Here is a 22,852-nt window from a genome sequence, read left to right on the forward strand (position 1 = left end):
TTATGTTTTTGATTATTTTTCTATTCCTTTGATAATTGACACATACACCCCTATAACTGAACACTGCATTCTGAGCTAAACTTGATTTTTTTTTTTAATACTTACTTCAGGGAGGATTGTATTTTAATTTAAAATCTAAGAATTTTTTTTATTTTTGAATTTTTTTGTTTAAGATTGTATTTTAATTTAAAATCTAAGAATTTTTGAATTTTTTTTGTTTAAGATTGTATTTTTATAAAAATCCAAGAATTTTGAATTTTGTTTAAGATTGTACTTTTGTAAAAATTCAAGATTTGATTTTGTTCGAGAAAAGATCTTTAAGAAAGAAGCTTGAAACTTTTATATCCAGAGAATGAACTGTTGCAGAAAGATGCCCAAAACCTATACTTCATCAAGAAGATCAAGAATGAACTTTGGATGTAATTGATTGGACTGAACTTTTGATTGAACATTTATTGTAATTGTACACATTTATGCCAAAAGGGACTGCCCCTAATTTGGCTTTCTGTCAATGTGCCTAGCAAAACATTGGTTTTACTTTCTTTTCTTTTCTATTTCCTCTCTCACTATTCTAATTTCTCTTAGAAAATTGAATATTGTGTATATCTATAGTTAGAAGTGCATTTAGAACTACAAAATGATTATGTTTAATGATCAATGGGGAGACTAGTCTTCCAATGATCATCAGGGGGGATTGTAAACCTTAAAATTTCTTAGACTTATGAATGTTGGAAATTTCCCCATTTCCAACATTAGGTAGGGAGGGTCCTTTTCCTCCCTACCTGAGATTACTTTAGGACAGAAACTTTTTGCTGAACAATGGAAAGGGCTTTGACCTATGCTTAAGCATAGAACAGGAAGTTCTTTGAGTCATGATTGATTTTAGAATTGATACAATAGAGATACTTGGAATGACAGAACCAGGTCTTGGAACTTACAATCTCCACCCTACTCAGTCCTAACAGGATTTAGGAAGGGCTGCAGCATAGATCAAAATTTAATTATTCCAATCTCCACCCTACTCAGGATAACAGGATTTAGGAAGGGCTGCAGCAAAGGATCAAGATTTAATTATTTGAGAATATGACCTTCAACAGACATGTGCAAAGCCACAGACCTCTGGGCGGTCCTGGGTTAAGCTAGAGCCACCATTGGCACAGGGAAACATGGACAGTGATTGGTAGATGTGAGAACTGAGGGGAGGGAACTTGGATGGTTTCCTTAAAGATAGTGGGGTCTGAGGACCAGGGGTGGCTGGTTGGAGAGGTTTTGCTCTGAGAGGTTGTGCTCTGAGAAGCTTGCTCTGAAGGAAGCTGGAGGTGGAGGCCCCTGAGCCTGTTTCTCCATTTTGGTCACGTGAGTGATAGGGACTGATCTCTTTTCTTTGCCTCAGCTATGTAAGGGCTTGGGCCTTTTGGCCCAGCCTAAACAGAAGGGGTATTTAAGCCCTATTCCCTTCTCTCCCCTTTCTCTCTCCCTCTCTCTCTCTCTCTCTAATACCTTTCTTCCTCCTGTTTGTAATTAAACTCCATAAAAGGTTGACTGCTGACTTGAGTTTTCATTTAGGAATTACATAGCTGAATTCCTTGGTGACCTTAAATTAATATATATCAGTCTTTTAAAGTGATTTCCTTGTCACAATAGCTGCCCTCTTTGTGATGGCAAAGAAGTAGAAATTAAGGGATGGCTTAAAAATTGTGGTTAATGATGGTGATGGAACATTATTGTGCTGTTGGAAAGGTGGAGCAACATGATTTCAGAAAAATCTGGAATGACCCACATGAACAGATGCAAGGTGAAACAAGGAGAACCAGGAGAATACTGTACATAGTAACAGGAGTACTGTATGATGATCAGCTGTGAAAGTATTAGCTATTCTCAGTCATATAATGATCCAAGACAATCCTGATAAATTATATATCAAAGGATGCTCTCTACTTCCAGAGGTTAAAAAAAAACTGTTGGAGTCAGAATGAAGATAAATCATATTATTTTTCACTTTATTTTCTTTGTTTTTTTTGGAGTTTTGGTTTTATAAGTTTTCTCTTACAACAATGATCAATATGGAAATGGATTTTGCAACATAATACTTGTATAATCCAGATTAAATTGCTTATCATCTCTGGGAAGGGGGAGAGAGACAATTTGGATCTTATAATTTCAGTAAACATATATTGAAAATTGCTACTACATATAATTGAGAAAAATATTCTTAAAAAAAGAAATTAGAAGAGGAGGAGGAGGAAGAGGAAAAGAAGTAGAAAGATGTCAGCTCAAGTTTATAAATGATGTAATAACTTCACACTTGTAAGTGAAGTGATAAGGCTATAACTTCAATAATAAATTTAGCATAAATCTAAGGTATGCCTTTATAATGTCCCAAAGAAAAAATAATACCATAAATTTGAACTTGTCATCTATTTACTCTTTCATTAATATTTGTTGAGCTTCTATACTATACTAGTAGCTAAGTGAATGGCTTTGTGATAGCTAGTTGGGAATCAGAGAAGGATAATTCAAAGAAATATAAGAAATGTTTCCTGCCCTCAGTACATGTATATTTTTGTTGAAGAGATAAAACCCACACTGAAACATTCAAAGGGCCAGAGTTATGTCTCAGAGTCTTCACTCATAGAAATAATGATTGTCCCAATATATTCTGATTATTTTAAAATTTAAATGAGATAAAGGAAAATGAAAATCAGGAAAGAGGGGAAAGGAAGAGAGGCATTAAAGAAGGAAGGAATAAAGAATAAAGAAATAAAAGAGGAAAGGAAGGAAGGAAAGAAGGGAGGGAGGTTAGAAAATGGAGAAGAAAAGAAAGAAGAGAGGAAAGAAGAAAGAAAGAAGAGAGAGAAAGAAGAAAGAAAGAAAGAAAGAAAGAAAGAAAGAAAGAAAGAAAGAAAGAAAGAAAGAAAGAAAGAAAGAAAGAAAGAAAGAAAGAAAGAAAGAAAGAAAGAAAGAAAGAAAGAAAGAAAGAAAGAAAGAAAGAAAGAAAGAAAGAAAGGAAGGAAGGAAGGAAAGGACGGAAGGAAGGAAGGAAGGAAGGAAGGAAGGAAGAAAGAATTAAGTAAGGATCTGAATTTAATACCTTGTCAACTATTGATATAAGGGTGGAATTCACCCCCACCCTAATTAATCACAGAAGTTCCAGACATCTTCACTGAATAAATCCATCAGAAATAATCTAGGTGTGATAATCTATTAATTATTTAGAAATTATCACAGGGGCAGTGGGTCATTAGATGAAAGCAGATGATGCCACATCAGAAATATCTTATGTTTGTTTGAAAAGAATGTCATATCCTGTTAGGCTAACTATAAAAGAATATTAAGAGAATTCTGCAATTTTCTGTGGCAGCTCAATCTACTAGTGGAATAGTTCTAGCCATGCACCAGAGGTAAAATCATCTGAGGCATATTGGTGAGAAATATTCACTTTGTGTCTCCCCCAGCAGCCCTATCACCAATCAACTGTGTGGGTTAAGCATATCCAGGTGTCCCCACAGTAATTCAACTGACCAGATAAAGTACAATTGACCAAAAAATGTAGTAGTGACTGATGACAAAGAAGGTTTATTTACATGATGAAAACATATACAGGAAAAGAGACCCTCTTTGACAGGGAAGTGCTGACTATGGACTCTAGGAAAAGGATGATTCTCAAAGCCCAGAAAATTTGTATTGTTTAGTCTTTTTTTCAAGCATGACCCCCTTTTGGAGTTCTCTTGGCAAAGATACTGGAATGCTTTGCCATTTAATTGTCCAGTTCATTTTATAGATCAGGAAACTAAGGCAAACAATGTTAAGTGACTTGACCAGGGTAACAATGAGTAAATGTCTGAGACCTGATTTGAGCCTGGGTCTTGCTGATTCCAGATCTGACACTGTCCACTGTACCACCTAGCTTCCTTAAAACTAGCTATACCTAAAGGGAACTTCTATCAGGCTCTTGGAAGGGAGAAAATATTTTCAGCAAATCCTTTCCACTACTCACAACATATCTCTTTGGTGACAAACGTTTTCTACATATATGCCTTAACACCAATGTGGTTTGCTCTTGTTCTTTTTTTTTAAACCCTTATCTTCTGTCTTGGAATCAATACTGTGAATTGGTTCCAAGACAGAAGAGTAGTAAGGGCTAAGCAATAGGGGTCAAGTGACTTTTCCAGGGTCACACAACTGGGAAGTGTCTGAGGCCAGATTTGCATCTAAGGCCTCCCATCTCTAGACCTGATTTTGCTCTTGTTCTTAAGGACTTTGTGTATACAGAGGAAATAGTATCAGTTTAAAAGAAATGCCTTGTATCAACTCCTCTTACCTTAGAAAATGCTATTTTCAGTTGTTATTTTTAACTGATTCTGATTGATAAGAGGTTCACTAGTAGGGATTTCTGAATGATAGAGTTAGAAGCCACAACCCTTCAGTAATCTCCTTAAAATCCTAAGAGTAGTAGTTAGTTACTTTCTGAGAACATGGAATGCCAAAATTAGAAGTTGGTGAAGTAGTCTCAGAGGATGTGTTAAAATTGGAATATGAGAATAGAATTAATGACACCAAGAGATGTCAGATACCCCTGAGGTCAAATATTGCAGTATTTGCAAACAAAATCTAAAAACAAATCCCTTCTCCTAAATCCCCTGAAAAGTGATCATCTAGTCTTTTAAATTATTTTAATATTTATTGGTTTTAGTTAGCCAAAATCCAACTTCTTGCTCACCCTAAGACTTCCCCCAACCCCTTAAGAACATGCACATACAGGTACACATAAACAAAAACAAAAACAAATAATTACAAACATGTATAGTCAATCAAAACAAATTTCTATGTTGTGCATATCCAAAATAAAATTTCTCATTCTGAATTCTGAATCCTTGACATCTCTATCAAGAGACAGTTAGTATATTTCATTACTAATGTCATAACTAGTTGTCTGGAATCCTGGCTGGACATTATGTTGAAAAAAGTTTGGCATAATAGTATTACAAAACAATTATATACTATAACTTGGTCATTCATTCCCCAGTTTTTCAGTATCCCATCATATTCCCATTATCCTTCTTCAAAAAAAAGCTATAAATATTGTTGTACTTATTAGTTTGTTTTGTTTAGAACTAATTTCACCCTTAATCTACCCTTGTTTTTATTCTCCTAACTCCATGATGGTGAACCTATGAAACGTGTCAGCACTGACATATGTAGCCATTTTCAATGACACACGGCTACATGTGGCCACAAAAAAAGAGAAGTATGGGGATGCATACAGAGAAGGATGCAAATATTATGATTTTATAGTTTTTTTCTTGAAGTGGCACACCACTCGAGTTATGCTCATTGTTTTGGTGAATTTTGACACAGCAAGCTCAAAAGGTTGCCCATCACTGTTCTAGCCCTTTCTTCACTTTCCTTTCTATTCTCCTGTTGAGTGAGGCATACTTTGGTAACCAATTTTGCCAATGTGTAAGTATTCTTTCTTTCTTTCTTTCTTTCTTTCTTTCTTTCTTTCTTTCTTTCTTTCTTTCTTTCTTTCTTTCTTTCTTTCTTTCTTTCTTTCTTTCTTTCTTTCTTTCTTTCTTTCTTTCTTTCTTTCTTTCTTTCTTTCTTTCTTTCTTTCTTTCTTTCTTTCTTTCTTTCTTTCTTTCTTTCTTTCTTTCTTTCTTTCTTTCTTTCTTTCTTTCTTTCTTTCTTTCTTTCTTTCTTTCTTTCTTTCTTTCTTTCTTTCTTTCTTTCTTTCTTTCTTTCTTTCTTTCTTTCTTTTTCTTTCTTTCTTTCTTTCTTTCTTTCTTTCTTTCTTTCTTTCTTTCTTTTTTAAAACTGTTCAGATGAGTATAAGGTTCAAGGATTGACTTCTCCCCACTGCATTGTTTGTATAAATGTTTACCTATACATTTATGCTTTCTGAGTTAATTTTTCTTAATTTTCCTTTCCCTCCCCACCTCCAGTATTTATCTTTGACCTGGAAAGTGAATCTTGGCTATGAAACTTCTGAGATCTTTATTTGGGATCTTCCATTTTATCCTATGATTCTATGAGATCTAGAAAGTTTTCATTAACCATTTCTTGAGATATAACGTCAAGGGTTTTTTGGTTTGTTTGTTTTTATTTTTATTTGTGATTGTTATTATTGTTGTTTTGGTCATTACGTTTAGTTAGTGATTTAGATTTTTAACTTTATTTTTTCTTTTTGATCTGTTTTCCAAGTCATTTGTTTGTGAGATTTCTTATATTTTTTCCTAATTGATCAGCCTTTTTATTTTAATATTTCTTGTTGTCTCATGGATTTCCAATTCTTTCATCTATAGCCTTCATTTCTTTTTCAATTGTTCTCCTCAAGCTCTCTAATTCTAGTTATTAAAAAGAACAACAACCTCTTAATTTTTTTTGATTCATCTGGTCTAGGAATTCTAGTCAAGTTTGTGCCCAAACGGTTTTTCCTCTGAAACACTCCTTGTAGATGTTTTGGAGTTATTCTTATCTTTTGAATTTGTTTCTTGAATTTCCCTGCCATCATAATAGCTCATTATGATGAGGCTTTATTTTCTTTATGTTTTCTTGCTATTTTCCCAGCCTACTTCCTAACTTGGGGAGTGATGTTAGGGATGGACTCCATGATATTTCTGGAGGTAAAGTCTAAGCTGGTTCTGTTTTTTGTTTCCTTGGGGTTAATTGTGATATTCTGGGAAATAGCCTATGAACCTACAAGCTTCCAATGTTCTCAATATTAATCTAACCTCTTTTGAACCTTCTCAAATGTTGGCAAGGTTGGCACCCTGAAGGCAGCAGAACAGTTTACTTTAGGTCAACTTTTATTCTTAGGACAGTGGGCTATTACTTTATTGACTTCATTACTCCAAGGGATATGATATTAATTATGAACAAAGGTTGTAATATAACAGATTGTGTATTAGTCAGGAAGACTAATGTTTAATTCTTGTTAATATTTCCTAGATAAATGATCTCTCCTACCAAAATCTGCATTTTTAAAATGGGAATGATATTACTAATAGTACTGACCTCATAGTGTTACTAAATGTCTCAAATGAGGGTAAGGTTGGTAAATTGTGGTTTGCACAATGATTGCTATAGGTTTAAATTTAATAAAAATATGATTTAACATAAAAAGCAATAGTTTCCTATATTTCTTTGCACATAACAGATATTTACAATAGATGTTGAATGATTATATGATTGACAGAATCAATGAATAAATGAATGAATGAATGGCTGAGTTGAAGTTATCTCTAACCTAAGACATTGATGCCAGGGAAAATACCTATGAACTCTTATAAAATGTCTATAGTTGCTCCTGCCAAAAATTGGTTTGCTGACGTGAGGCACAAAAGGTGTGATTCGGGAGTCACTCCTAAGATGTTCTTTTTTTCTATGAAAAATTTAAAGTACGCCTTATGGAGATGAAATTCTTTGAACTTTTAAGCAGGGGTGCTCTAGATAATTTCCCCTATTTCCTGTGTCCAGGCTGTCCTGTTTGTTAACAAAGGAAACTGAAGGAATAGAGGGAATGGATGGGTATTTTTGTACACATATGTCAATTTGTTTCCTCCTCCCCACCCCAAAGAGATAAGAGTTTTAACAAACAAAACAAAACCAAACAAACAAACCCTATTTAACAAATTGCTTATTCTAGATCCATTTGTGTGTGTGAGTGTGTGCTTATGTGTAGTTAAAGTGTAAGTAGGAGGTTTTATAAATAAGATTGCAGCTTTATCCTCATAATGCTCTGAAAATGTCAACTTACCATTCACATCAGTGAATCAAAAGAACATCCATCCTCCTCTTATGTTATTATTTGGATACTGTGGACATTTGCAGGTGTGAATCTGATATCAAGAATGCTCTAAAGAAAACTGACAAAAAATACTTATTTTAGGATTCTTCCTTAAGGATTGCCTCCTGAAGTTCAGAAGTGGTAGTATGTGTGAGTGCTCTGCGGTATGAAAACTTGGGAACTGTTAGTGCACCAAAATAATCTCTCAGAATGATAATGGACAGAGAAGAAGGCACTTAGTGATTCTAGGAATTTATTAGGGGCCATGACTCAATTACGGAGTAGATAAATGGGCAATGGAACTCTAAGAGTCAGTAGTACTCTAGGGAAATAGGAAGACTAGATAGTCACAACAGTGTGATCCAAAGACTAGGGTATATAGTCAATTTGGGGCAATGAGTAGAAGAACAGAAAGTCTGTGGTACAGCCTAATTTGTAAATGCAACATTTCTAAATATTTTCCTGCCATTATCTATGGGTTTTTATGTGATCCCTGTAGGTCAGGTACCAGTGCCAGTAGAGCTGGCATACATAGAGGTGAAGTATATAAGTAGAATACAGAAAATCACATTTTATGTTTACAAGACCCTTTAGGGATTATCTACTTCAACAGTGATTTAGTGGAGTGAGAAATTGGAAGTCCAAAGACGTGAAGGACATTGCCCCTGGTCAGTAGTTCAGCCGAGCTGGGATTGGATCCCAGACCTCTTGATTCCTAGTCTAGAAGAACTCCCAATTCTTCTTTGGCAGCATTTAATTATTCTGGGACAGTGATACAATAGTACTTACTGCTCCCATGTCTGGGAAATAAGGAAGTATGGAATATTTGGTCCCAGATTTGGAACTATTTTTGTGGTAGCAAAGAATTGGAAACTATGGGGATGTGCATCATCTGGGGAATGGATGAACAAATTGGGTTTCATGTTGGTGATGGAATACTATTGTGCTATAAGAAATAATAGGCAAGACAATTTCAGAAAAAAAAAAAACTGGAAAGATCTACATGAACTGATGCAGAGCAAAATAAGCAGACCTGGGAGAACATTTTACACTGTAACAGCAAAATTGTAGCATGAACAAATTTGAAAACTTGGCTTACACTCAGTAATGAAATGATCTGGAACAATCCTGAAAGACTTATGACAGAGAAATGCTATTCACCTCCAAAGAAAGAAGTGTTGAGTTGGATGGATGCAGAACAAAGCATATTATCTTTCACATCAGTATATTTCCATTTTTATTTTGGGATTTTGGTTTTGTTTCAGTATACTCTTAAAACAATGACCAATATAGAAGTGCATTTTGAATGATAGCATATATGTATGTCCCAGATCAAATTGTTTACCATTTCTGAGTGGGGAGAGTGAATGGGAGGTGGATGGAGACATTTTAAATCTCATAGTTTTGTAAAACATGCTGAGAAATTTTATTATATATAATTAGGGAAATAACATTTCTTTCAATTAAAAAAGGGAAAGATAGAAAGCTGAATCATGCTTCCAACCTTCTGAGAGTTAATATTCTACCAAAGAAGATAAGATAATTATGCAGATAAATATGTTGAAACGAGAAAAATTATTGAGTTGACTATAAGAAGCACTGGGAATGTGAAGACAAAAAATAAAACTACTTCTGTTCTCTAAGAGTTTACATCAGGTGGTAGGGGAGGAGGGCAAGTGCTGTTAACAGGATGTGCACAGAAACTTAACTGCAAATATATATAAAAGTATTTAGGAAGTGATTTTTGATGAGTGCTTTCTAATAACTTGGAGGATCAGAGAAATACTTCCTGAAGCAGTTAGCACATGAGTTGAGTCATGAAGAGATTCTATGAAATAGAGATGTACAGGGAGTGTATGAGTCATGAAGAGATTCTATGAAATAGAGATGTACAGGGAGTGTATTTTAAGGATACCTAAGTAGGAAGGAGAAGAAGAATCATGCACATGGAAGATCTGGTAGGCAAAGAAGTGTTGAATGAATGATTGAATGGCAATAATGTTTAGTAATTCTGGGAAGTTAGAACAGATAGAAATAGAAGGCCTTCTATGATTAATTGACAAATAAGAGTTGTTTCATAAAGCCCTCAACCTATGAGGGTTTAAACCTAGCATGAGATAGTGGAATTTACTGCATATCTAATGAGATATGTAAGGATTACATCAGGAGAGGGACAGTAGTAGGGTATTTATGTGCATCTGTATGTAGAGAAGCTGCTTTCAATTATCTCACAAACATATTGAGGAAACCTCATATGCCTCAATTGGTCTATAAACCAGTATTTCACAAGATTTTATTTGTTTGTTTTTTGTTTTGACAAATGTTGGAGGGATTGTGGCAATAGCACAATAGTATTCCATCACCAACATGAAACACAATTTGTTCATCCATTCCCCAGTTGATATACATCGTCATAGTTTCCAATTCTTTGCTACCACAAAAAAAGAGGTGCTACAAATATTTTTGTATGAGTAATTCTTTCTCCCTTTTAATAATCACTTAAGTCAGTAGTGGCATTTCAGGATGAAAGAGTTTTATAGTTTTTATGCAGTTTTATAGTCCTTTGGGAAAATGAGCCTCCTGAATTGTTGTATCGATTTACAACTCCCCCAATAATGCATTAATGTCCTAATTTTGCCACAACCCCTCCAACATTTGTCAAAAAAAAAAAAAACCCTTTACTTTCACATTGGTCAATCTAATTGGTGTATAGTGATTTCTTAGAGTTGTTTTAATTTGCATTTCTCTAGTCAAGAGTGATTTTGAACATTTTTTAATGATTATTAAGAGCTTTGATTTCTTTATTTGAAATATGCTTGTTCATATCCTTTAAACATTTGTCAATTGGGTAATGGGTCACATTCATATAAATTAGACTTAGTTCTCTACAGAGTTGAGAAATTTGAGCTTTATCAGAGAAATTTGTTATAAAATTTTTTCTCACTTTTTGTTTCTCTTCTAAACTTGATTATATTTGTTTTGCTCATATAAAGGTTTTTTTTTTTAAGATTTAATATAATGAAAATTATTCATTTTACATCTTCTAATGTTTTATTTCTCTCCTTTGGTCATAAATTCTTCCCTTCTTCATAGATCTGTCAAGTAAACCACTCTATGTTCCTCTAATTTACTAACTGTGAATTTTTATCTAACTTATATACCCATTTTGAACTTATCTTGGCATAGGGTGTGAGATACTGGTCTAAACTTTATTTCTGCCGTACTGTTTTCCAGTTTTCCCAATAATTTTCATTAAAAAATGAACTCTTATTTTAAAAGTTGGGGTATTTGGGTTTATGAAACACTAGGTAGCTATATGTTATGTATGTAATCAATTCAGATGATCTACTATTCTGTTTCTTAGACAGTACCATACTGTTTTGATGAGTAATCCTTTATAGTATAGTTTGAGATCTTGTATGGCCACCTTCCTTCCTTCACATTTTTTCATTAATTCTCTTGATTTTCTTGACCCTTTTTTTCCAGATGAATTTTGTTTTTTTTTCTAGTTCCATACAATAATTATTTGTTAGTTTGCTTGTTAAGGCACTGAATAAGTAAATTAATTTAGGTAAAATTGTCATTTTTTTTTATTCCAGCTCAGCCTACCCATGAGCAATTAATATTTGCCAAGTTTTTAGAGCTCATTTTGTTTATGTGAAAAGTGTTTTGCTATTGTATTCATATAATTTTTATGCTTGTCTTGGCAAGCATATTCTAAGGTATTTTATGTTGTCTAGAGTGATTTTAAATGGGATTTCCATGTCTATCTCTTGCTGCTGAACTTTGTTGTTAATACATAGAAATATTGTTGATTTATGTGGATTTATTTTATATCTTGCAACTTTACTAAAGTTATTAATTATTTCAATATTTAGTTGACTCTAGGATTTTCTAAGGATACTATCATGTCATCCGCAAAGAGTGATAATTTAGTTTCCTTATTGCCTACTTTAATTCCTTCAATTACTTTCTTCTTTCCTTATTGCTAAAGCTTGCATTTTTAATACAACATTAAATAATAGTGGTGATAATGGGCATCTTTACTTCACTACTGATATTATTGGCAGTCACTGCTTTTGGTGTCACTCTGGGCTTGGTCAGGTCAGGTACATTGTGGACCAGCTTACTCTGGTAGTTGTAACATCAAAGTATCAAAGGTCCTTGACCTTTGATAGGGGCTAGCTCTGGGTCTCTCCTTGGGCTTACACAGGCCAGGCGAGCTGCTGACTGTCTTGTGCTGGAGCAGGACTGGGCTGGGGCTCTTGGCTGGGCTTACAGGTCCCAGTAGTGCTAGATACTACCTTGTTCTGGGGCTTAAGTCCTTCCTACAAGCTTGGACTGGGACTCCCTGCCTTACTCTGGGCTTATACAGATCAGGCAAGCCACATAGACTGATTCAGGGATTCCTGAACTTACTACAGGTGTGGGCTGGGGTTTGGAACTTTCAGGAAGTGTATGGGATTGCACTGCTCTTGGCTTAAGCAGGGTCACAGATTCTGGACATTGGCTTGGGCCCAGATTTAAAACCTGGAGGAGTACATGTGGAATGGGGGGAGGTGCTTGTGGTTGACTCGTGCTCATACTCCTTGTGGGCTATGCTCCCCTATTATCCCAGTGTCTCTGGTATGCTTTGCCTACCTTTCAAGTTGTCTTTAGCATTAAAATTGCTTCATTATGTCTCTTTGGTTGTTTGTCATTTCTGGAATTCCTTTTTAGGTGTTAGTTACATGATAGTTATTTATTTAAAATTTTTGTTTTGAAATTCATTAATGAATTGGGTCTATAATTTTCTTTCTCTGTTTTTGCCCATCCTAACTTAAGTAACAGAACCACATTTGTGTCATAAAAAGAATTTGGTAGGATTTCTTCTCTGCCAATTTTCTCAAAAAACTCATGTGATAATGAGATTAATTGTTCTTTAAATGTTGAATAGAATTCCTTTTGATTTGATTGTGTTTCTTGATATCACATAAAGCAATCAGCTTGTAGTTGCTCAATTCGAATCTTTAAGGAATGATTTTCTTCCATGAGCTTTTGAAACTCCTTTCTCATTGCCAATTCTGTTGTTATTTTTTTCTTGCATTGCTTTCATTTCTCTTTCCAATTTTTTTTCCTCTGAATCTTTTAATTGAATTTTGAATTTCTTTTTGGACTCTTCCATAGCCTGGGACCAATTCATATTCTTCTTTGAAGTTTTGCAAGTAGCTACTGTTGCCTTTACTGTCCCTTTTGGTTTCTATGCCTTGCTATTCTATTTCTCCATAAAAATGTTCTATGGTTAGATATTTTTTTTTTAATTTAATGTTTGCTCATTTTCTCATTCTTTTTCTTGGCTTTTACTTTTATCTTAAATGCTGGGCTCTGTTCTTAGGGTAAAGGGGACATTTTGTTTTACCTCATTTTTTTCCTAGCTGCTACCCTTACCTCCATATTTGAATTTCTACAAATTTCAGTTCTTCCAAGGTGGTATGATGGCCTATGGATTGGGAATTCTGAGAGCCACCTCTCACTGCTGATTCAATCACCCCCTGAAATTCCTGGTGACTTGTAGAGCTCAAAGCATTATGAGCTCCCCTGTTCTGGGGCTTAGAGTCTATCCTCAGGTAGTGAAATATTTTACTCTTATTAAACAGTTATTGCTTACATTGTTATTATTATTTTGTATGTTAGAATTTTTGCAATTAGATCTTGAGATCTTTCAGAATCTAAACTGTGGGATTCTTTTTTCTTCCTTTTTTGGATCTAGCAAAGGACCTAGCACAGGCATTACTAGCAGAAAAATCAGCAAAATCATTTTTTACTTGATAAGCATATACCTTATAGTTCCTGCTTAAAACTTATATGCATATACATTGTCTGTAGTCATTTCTTATTGGCTAACTCTGCCAGTCCATTGGTGCTTCTCTGTGCTGCCAGTAATAATGAAATAGTTCAATCCCTTTTCTCATTTGGGCTATGAGATATCCTGGGACCATTTCTCATTTGTCAGAATTGCTTTCTGATGTAAATATAGAAAGAAAGGCTTGGGGAAAGGTTGAGAGGAGAATAAGAAGGGAGGGATACAGACAAAATTCTGTTGATAAATTTAGAAATTTCTCTAAAAACACAGCCATGAAATGGCTGAAACGCAAATGTAGAGAATCATGTCTCTTGAAAATAAATATCCCCCTAGCTCATAAACACCAAGGCTAGTGGTCAGGAATGAACAGATGTTTATTGCCTCATGCACCCTCTGCTACTCTGGGATAATCTCTTAAATATCCCAAATCCAGTTTGAATTTAAATTAGATTCATATTTTCTTTCACGATTATTCCATTAAAAATATCATATGATTAGCCAATTAAATGGAGGAAAAAAATCAGTAGGAGAGCAATCCCCTTTAATATTTTCAATTAAGATGTAGTGTGGCCAATAAAACCGGCTTACATTTTCATTTTATGGGTACCTATGGAGAGCATTATGACACAAATGACTCAGAGGAAGGTAATCGTTTCAAAATATATTGTAGTGGAAGACTGTAAACAGTGCAGTGTGTTAGCTTACAGGGGATGTGATGAAAATATAAAGTTTTTTTTTCAAAGGGTATTCATGTTTATTTTATGATCTTTAAGGGTGCCCATGCCTGCCTACTTACAGTGTATATTTCTCAAATGCTGCCAACTGTTACCTCCTGGGGATGAGTGGGGAAGGGGAGGATAGGCACATTAGGGGGTCATGCTTCCTTAGGAGGAGAGTGCCAGGCAACTCCTCCTTCTTATCTGCTGACTGGGGTCAAAATGCCAGTTCACTTGAGTTTGATGTAATGATAATGATAATAATAATGTTAATAACAGTATCTGAAATTTATCTAGTTATTTACAGCATTCAAAGAACTTTCCTCAAAATAGTCCTGTAGCATAGGAAACATATGTATTAAGCCACCCTCCCCTCCCCCATTTTACAGATTATAAACCCAAGGACCAGAGAGATGAAATGAGGGTTGCACAAGACAATAGTAGTAGGGTCAATCTTTGGGTTTCAATTTTAGTTCAGTTTTTAAATATACTACCTAAAAGATTGTTCTCTTTTAGAAGCATGAGGGGGATGATTGAAGCAGTGGGAGGCAGTTTCCTGTGTATCCCTTGCCAAAGAAAAGGGAACAATTTCAGTCTTTGAAATGGATATTTTTGCCACAGACATCTGAATATGAGGGACCACCAATGCTCGTATGACCAAAGGATACATATCCTGCTCTGTTCCTGCCTGTGGAAAACTTATCTTACTTTTACAAAGCATTTTCTCATATATGTATAATCTCATCTGAGACTCACAAGAGTCCCATTTTACATATTAGGGCACAGTCACAGCAATGTTAATCAGCTTGACTAATATAAGCAATTATTGATATTGTTTGGGGCAGATTTCCTGATTTTAAGTCATACTTACCATTGCCTTACATCAAACCCCTGATAAAAACATGGAAAAATCTGAAATATGACTTTGGAAATTTAAAATATCTTCACAGAACAGTTAGGTCATGACAGAAAAGGCATTTTCCCCCTTTCGATTCTTGAATTATTATTTCTGGGTAATTGACTTTCCCACTTCTAGGCATACTTAGCTTTGGAGTAGTAGAGGTGCTAGAGGGCATAAATATTGTTTGCCAACTGTGAATACAGAGTAGGAATTCGGTAGATATTTGTTGACTCCACTGCCCCTTTAACATTTGTCTTCTTGGCAGACTGGTTGGCCCCAGACACCACTTTCTTTATAGTTAATCTGAAATTCCAATCATTAATATCCATCTAGAATCACAAATTTGTAAGGAACCTAAGATTTCATTTAGGACAACAAATATCAACAAGAATCTCCAATATGACCTACTTTAGCAGTGAACATCCAAACTTATTTGAAGACCTACAAGAATAAGGAAGTCACTCTCTTCCAAAGAAGCCCATGGAACTTTTAGATAACTCAATCTCATTGTTGGAAAAAAAAATATATATATATACATATATATTTATTTATATTTTACATCAAGCTTAAATCTGACTCTCTGAAACATTTAACATATTATTCCTTCTTTTGCCTTCTGAGTGGATGCAAGGACAATAAATCTTATGTCCTTTTCCATATGATACCTTTCAAAAATTTGGAATCAGTTAAAATGTTTTCAGAGTATTCTTTATTTAAAATAAATCACAGTCATTTCCTTTGATTGATTCTCATAAAGCATGAATTCAAAGATCTTCATCAATGTTCTAGACTATTCTGTAGCTTTTCAATATTCTTCAAACATGTGAATTCATGAACTAAGCTCATGTTCCAAATGTATTCTGACTTAAGTCAGTAGTACAGCAAGACTTTCACTTTCCAGGCTCTGAACATGATTGCTTCTCTTCATGCAACCTTAAAATGTATTATTACTGCATTTTGTTTATAATAACTCACTATTGAATTATGCTGATGTTATAGCACACTGAAACTCTTTGCTCAAAATGTTGTCTGTCCATACATTCCCCATCTTGCACTTGTGATTTGATTTTTGGAATTGATATACAATTTAAAAAATATTTTCCTTTATATTTCATCTTATAAGAATCCATCCAGCTATTCTTTAACCATATCTGTCATCTCTCCTGAATGACTTATTTTGGGCCTACAAGTCTTGTATCATGTAAGCCTTTAAGATCTTCCACTTCTTACTTATAATTCCATCATCCTAACAATGCTTTCTACAGAAGTTCTTCATCAGAAGCTTGTTACAAGTGCCAGAGAGAGTGAGAGTAATACTTGCTATAGTTGATGATAAAGCAATGAATGACAACTGTTTTAGCTCCACAAAAAAGAATCTTCACTCATTACTCCCATTTCTTTTTCTCAGACTGTCACTGTGTAATTTACATTTGTAACTCCACAACATTGTTCTTTGTTGGAGAAATAGTTACCTCTTCCTCTGAAGTTCTAACTACTTCCACTCTAGGAATAAAGGGAGACAATGCTCATAGTAGAATGAGTACTAGATTGGAAATGAGGAGGTTTAAATTCAGACTCTGGTTCTGCTGCTTAATTTGAGACAAGATATGAAATCTCTCTGAACATCAATGTCTTCATGTAAAATTATGGAGTTGAATTAGATGTTCTCTATGTTTTACTCTTTCAATTCTAACTCATTTATTTTATAAGACCCTCATATCTAACTTGGAAACTTAAGGGAATTACCTATATAGCAGTGAATGGCTAAACAAATTGTGATATATATGAATGTAATGAGATATTATTGAACCAGAAGAAATTGTGAAATAGTTTCAGAGGGAAGTGGAAAAACTTCTATGGCATGATGCAGAATTACATGAGTCGAACTAGAACAATTTACCAAATACAACAAAATTAAAAAGAAAAAAATATTTGAAAGATTTGAATTCTCTCAGCAATGCATTTATAAATCATGAGTCCAGCGATGTGATGATGAAAAATTCTACCCACTTTCTGCCAGAGAAGTGATAGACTTAAAATTGAGAATGGGAATATCATTATGGACATGGCCAAAGTCTGGATTTTTGTTGTTTAGCTAAAAATATTTATAATAAGCCTCAAGTTTTTCTTTTTTTTTATTGTTCTATGGAGGGGGCATTTAAGGAAGATAAATAAATGCCTGTTACTTGGGAAATACGATAAAGTTCAATTAAAAATTCAGTTCACAGCTATGAGAATGCATCTCCCTCTCATCTTCACAGAACTGGGGGAACTATGAGAGTGGAAAAATGAATGCATTATTTTATTGCTTGATACGTTGGCTGATTTTGCTGAAATACTATTCTTTTTCTTATTCTTTGTTTTTATAGATGTCTTTCTGAGAAAATAGAAAGATATGGAAAATTTTACACAATATAAAAGCAAAATATAAAATAATCACATGAATACATATTTATGTGCATATATATTGATTTATATGTATATGCATGTATATATGTTTCTGTATTAACCTTACATCAGAGTTGATGAATTTTGACTGAAAATAAACACAGGCACAAACACAAAAACACACACATATATAGGAATAAAGCCATTGGGCAACTATTTTGCATCACTATGTAGATTTTTTTAAAGGATTTGGCTTTCCTTTTACCTCTCCCTCCAAATCTATACCAGGGGCTGTGAGAAATGGGAATTTTTAAAAAATCCTTTTTAAAAGGAGAGATTGAGAGGGAATGAAAGAGAAAGAGAGGAACTATAGCTGTGAATGGTTTCTGCACTTTCAAGAGGAGGACACTATGTTTTTTAGTTTTATTTAATTGTTTTACTTTGTCCCCTGAGATAACTCTGAGAGAGGGTTATATGGTAATACCTATAATAATGTCAAAAGAAAATACACCCATAAAACTTGATTCTAAAATTGAACCTACATTTATTTCCATAGAAATAGTTTATTTTTTCTAACATTCAGGGTGAGAAAAACATTTTGGGAGACCAATCTGATTGTAGAAAATAGACATCACCTACTTGATCATGGTAGAAAAACAAACACTACACAATCCACCACCAGTTTCTCTGTGTTCCCTGTATTAACTAATTAACTTATATTAATAAATGCTCACAATGAGCTGGGCACTGTGCTACATGCTGGTGATCCAAATATGAAGAATGAAATAATCCATACTCTCAATATGTTTAAACATTCTAATGGGGGAAATAACAAATAAGCATTTTAATAATGATGATAATAAAAATAACTCAATTTTGCATTTTGTAAGTTTAATAACAATTTGTATATATGTATTATGTACATGGATTTATATATAATATGTGTGTGTGTGTGTGTGTGTGTGTGTGTGTGTGTGTGTTTGTGTCATAATGTACAATTAGTGGTGCAACGGAGCCTGGAAGTCAGGAAGACATTTTTGTGAGTTCAAATCTAGCCTCAGATTTGTGTGACTGGGCAAGTAACTTAATCCTATTTACCTCAGTTTTATCATCTATAAAATGAGCTGTAGGAGGGAATGGCAAACCATTGTAGTATCTTTGCCAATAAGCCTTCAAATAAGGTTATGAAGAGTCAGATGACTGAAAGACTGAACAACAAAAATAATAATCATAAATAGTTAATACATAGTTTAGGCAGTTTGGGAGGGAGGACACTAGTAGCTAGAGAAATCAGAAGAGGTTTCATGACAAAGATGGTGCCAGAGATTCATTTTTATTATATTTTATTGATTTGGAATAATATTTGATTGTCCCCTATTACATATAAGAATAATTTTTAGCATTAATTTTTAAAAGTTTTGAGTTCCAAATTTCTTTCCCTTCTTCTGACTCTCACTCCCTGCCTGGTTCCCCCATGACATGATATTGTAAGCAATCTGAAACAGATTTCACATGTGCAATTATAAAATATTTTTCTATATTAGTCATGATGTGGAAAAGATCTCAAATGAGAAAAAGAGGGAATTAAATCTGGTATGTTTCAATCTGCATTCCAACTCCATCAGTTCTTTCTCAAAGGGCAGATGGCATTTTTTATTATAAGGCTCTGGGATTCTCTTGGATCACTGCTTTGCAGAGAATAACTAGGTCATTCATAGCTGTTTATCAAGGAAAATATTGCTGACCCTGTGTAAAATATTCTTCTGGCTCTGCTCACTTCACTTTACCTCAGTTCATGTAAGTCTTTCCAGATTTTTCCTAAATCATCCTGCTTGTTGTTTTCTATAGCAAAGAAATATAATATTCCATCATAATCAAACAGTACAATCTGTTCATCCATGCCACTTGTCGATGGACAATCCATCAATTTCCAATTCTTTGTAATAAAAAAAAGAGCTGCCATAAATATTTTTGTATAGATTCTTTCCCCACCTTTTCTGAACTCTGGGGGTACAAACCAAGTAATGATATTGATGAGTCAAAGGGTATGTACAATTTTAGAGTCCTTTGAGCATAGTTCCAAATTTTGTTCTTCAGAACATTCTCTAGAATTAGAAAATATAACAGTTCTACCAAGAATGCATTAGTGTCCCAATTTTCTCAAATCCCTTCTAATATTTCCCATTTTTGTTGTCATATCAGACATTCCTATAGGTATGAAGTGGTATCTCAGAGTTGTTTTACTTTAATTTCTCTAATCAAGTGATTTGGAGCATTTTTTTATATGCCTATAGAAGGGTTTGATTTCTTTATATAAAAATTGCTGGTTCATATCCTTTGACCATTAAACAATTGCAGAATAACTTATTTTTATAAACTTGACTTAGTTTTCTATATATTTGAGAAATTAGTCCTTTATCAGAGATACCTGCTGCAAAAATTTTCCCCAGCTTCCTGTTTTTATTCTAATCTTGGTTACATTTGTTTTGTTTGTACTAAAATATTTTCAGCAAAGTTAATTATTTTACATTTTATGTTGTTCCCTTTTTCTTGTTTGTTCTTAAATTCATTCTTTATCCACAGATTTGATAGGAAGATTATTTTATAATCCTTTAATTTGAATATGGCACCATCCTTTATATTTATATCTTGTACCCATTTTGCCCTTGTCTTGGTATACAGTGTGAGATGTTCATCTATTTCCACTCTGTCATATCATTTTTTTCCAATTCTCATAACAGTTTTTGTCAAATAGTGAATTCTTGTTCTAAAAAGTTTGATCTTTTAATGTAAAAATCACTGCAGTTTTTACTAGATTTTTGTGCATAATCTATCCCACTGATCCACCAGCCTATTTTTTAGCCATTACCATATTGTTTTGATGATTGCTAATTTGTAATATAGTTTCTGGAATATAATATCTGGAAGAGCTAAGACATCTTCCATCATATTTTTTCATTGATTTCCTTGATATTCTTGACCTTTTGTTCTTCCAGATGAATTTTATATTTCTAGCTCTATAAAGTAGAATAGTTTTGGAAAAATAGTCATTTTTATCATTTTATTATATTTGCTCAGCCTACACAGGAGCAATTGATATTTTCCCATTTGTTTAGATCTGACTTTGTGTAAAAAATGTTTTATAACTAAGTTTATACAGTTCCTCAGTTTGTTGTGGCTGTGGGCTCCTAAGTAATTTATATTATCTATAGTTAATTTAAATGGAATTTGTTTTTCTATTGCAGGTTTATTTTGTATCCTTCAACTTTGTTGAAGTTATTTAATTTAATTTTTAGTCGATTCTTTAGGATTGTCTAAGTGTACCATCATATCATCTACAAAGAATGATAATTTCTAGTTTCATTGCCTGTTCTAATTCCATCAATTTCTTTTCCTTCTCTGCCTATAGCCAGCATTTCTACTATGATTATTAAATAACAGAAGTGAAGATGAGCATCCTTGCTTCATACCTGATCTTACTGGGAAGGCTTCTAGTTTATCTCCATTACAGATACTGCTTGCTAATGGGTTTTAGATAAATACTACCTATCATATATTCCTATTCTCTCTGGTGTTTATAATAGGAATGGATGTTTTGTCTTGCCATTTTGCTTTGTCTGAGATTATGATGATATTCATTTTTTAAATTCATCTGAAGCATAATATATCTGCTCTAGCCCTTTGCCATATGCTCTTTTTTCTGTATCTATTGAAATTTTTGTATGATTTCTATTGGTTTTATTACTGATAGTCAATTGTTCTGATACTTTTCCTATTATTAAACCATCTCTGCATTTCTGATATAAAACCTCGTTGGTCATTGTGCATGATCCTTATGAGGTTTTTGTGCCCTAATACATAGTCAATTTTTGTGTGGGTGCTACATACTGATGAGAAAAAGGTATATTATTTTCTATTCCCATTCAGTTTTCTCCAGAGGTCTATCATATCAATTTTTTCCCTAAGATTTCATTCACCTTTTAAATTTCTTTCTTATTTATCTTTAGTTTAGACATCTAATTAAGAGAAGGTTGAAATTCCCAAATAGTATAGTTTTACTGCCTGTAAATCCTCCTATAATTCATTTAACTTCTCTTTCAAAAAATTTGATTCTATACCATTAAATGCATATGTTTATTATTGTTATTACTTCATTGTGTATAGTGCCTTTTAGCAAGACATAATTTCCTTCCTTAACTTTTAAAATTAGATATAATTTTGCTTTTGCTTTGTCTGAGATCATGATTTGTACTCTTGAATTTTACTTCAGCTGAAGCATGATATATTTGCCCTAGCCCTTTACCTTTATTCTATGGGTGTCTCCCTGCTTTGAATGTGTTTCTTTTGAAGCTATGAAAATTAACTGGGTATTTCCCTCTAACTTACATTTACCCTGTTTATTTTTCATTTTCTCTCTCCTTTCACTCTGTTCCTCCTAATAAATGGTTTACATCTTTGGGTACTGTCTCCCCCAACTCATCTTCCTATCAGTCACTTTCCTTCTTCCTTCCCTTATCCCCATCCCTTTTTACTTGCCTTTGGAGTAAGATAGAATTCTATGCTCATCTGAGTATGTATGTTATTCTGTGTATGAACCAAATCTGATGAGAATAAGGTTTAAGCTTTGCCTGCCATTTCCTTCCACATATAGCTCTTTTGTGCCTCTTTTATTTGAAATAATTTGCCTCACTTAATGTTTCCTTTCTCTTTTCTTCCAGTGCAGTCTCCTCTTTCTCATTGCTTAATTTTTTGGGGGGGGGATAACATCCTGTTGTAGTTATCTTCTATTTATATTCCTTCTAGTTGTCCTAATATTGATAAAGTTCCTTAGATTTAAAAGTATTATCTTCTTGGGAAAGAACATAAATAACCTTATTGAATTCATTATAAATTTTTTCCCATTTACCTTCTTTTACTTTTCTTGAATCTTCTTTTTGAATGTACAATTATCTATTTAATTCTGGTCTTTTCATTAAAATACTTGAAAGTTTTAAATTCCATTAAATAACTATTTTTTCTTCTAAACAATTATACACATTTTGCTTGGTATATAATTCTTGTTCGTAGGCCTTTCTCTTTTTTCCTTAGGCAATTTCATATTGTAAATCCTCCAGTTCTTTATCATAGAAGCACCTTAACCTTGTACTACGTTGACTGTGGCTCCATATTTACTTCTTTCTGGATGCTGATATTTTATTATATTCCTGAGATTTTTCATT

Source organism: Monodelphis domestica, chromosome 3 (assembly GCF_027887165.1).
Source record: "Monodelphis domestica isolate mMonDom1 chromosome 3, mMonDom1.pri, whole genome shotgun sequence".
NCBI classification, from domain to species: Eukaryota; Metazoa; Chordata; class Mammalia; order Didelphimorphia; family Didelphidae; genus Monodelphis; species Monodelphis domestica.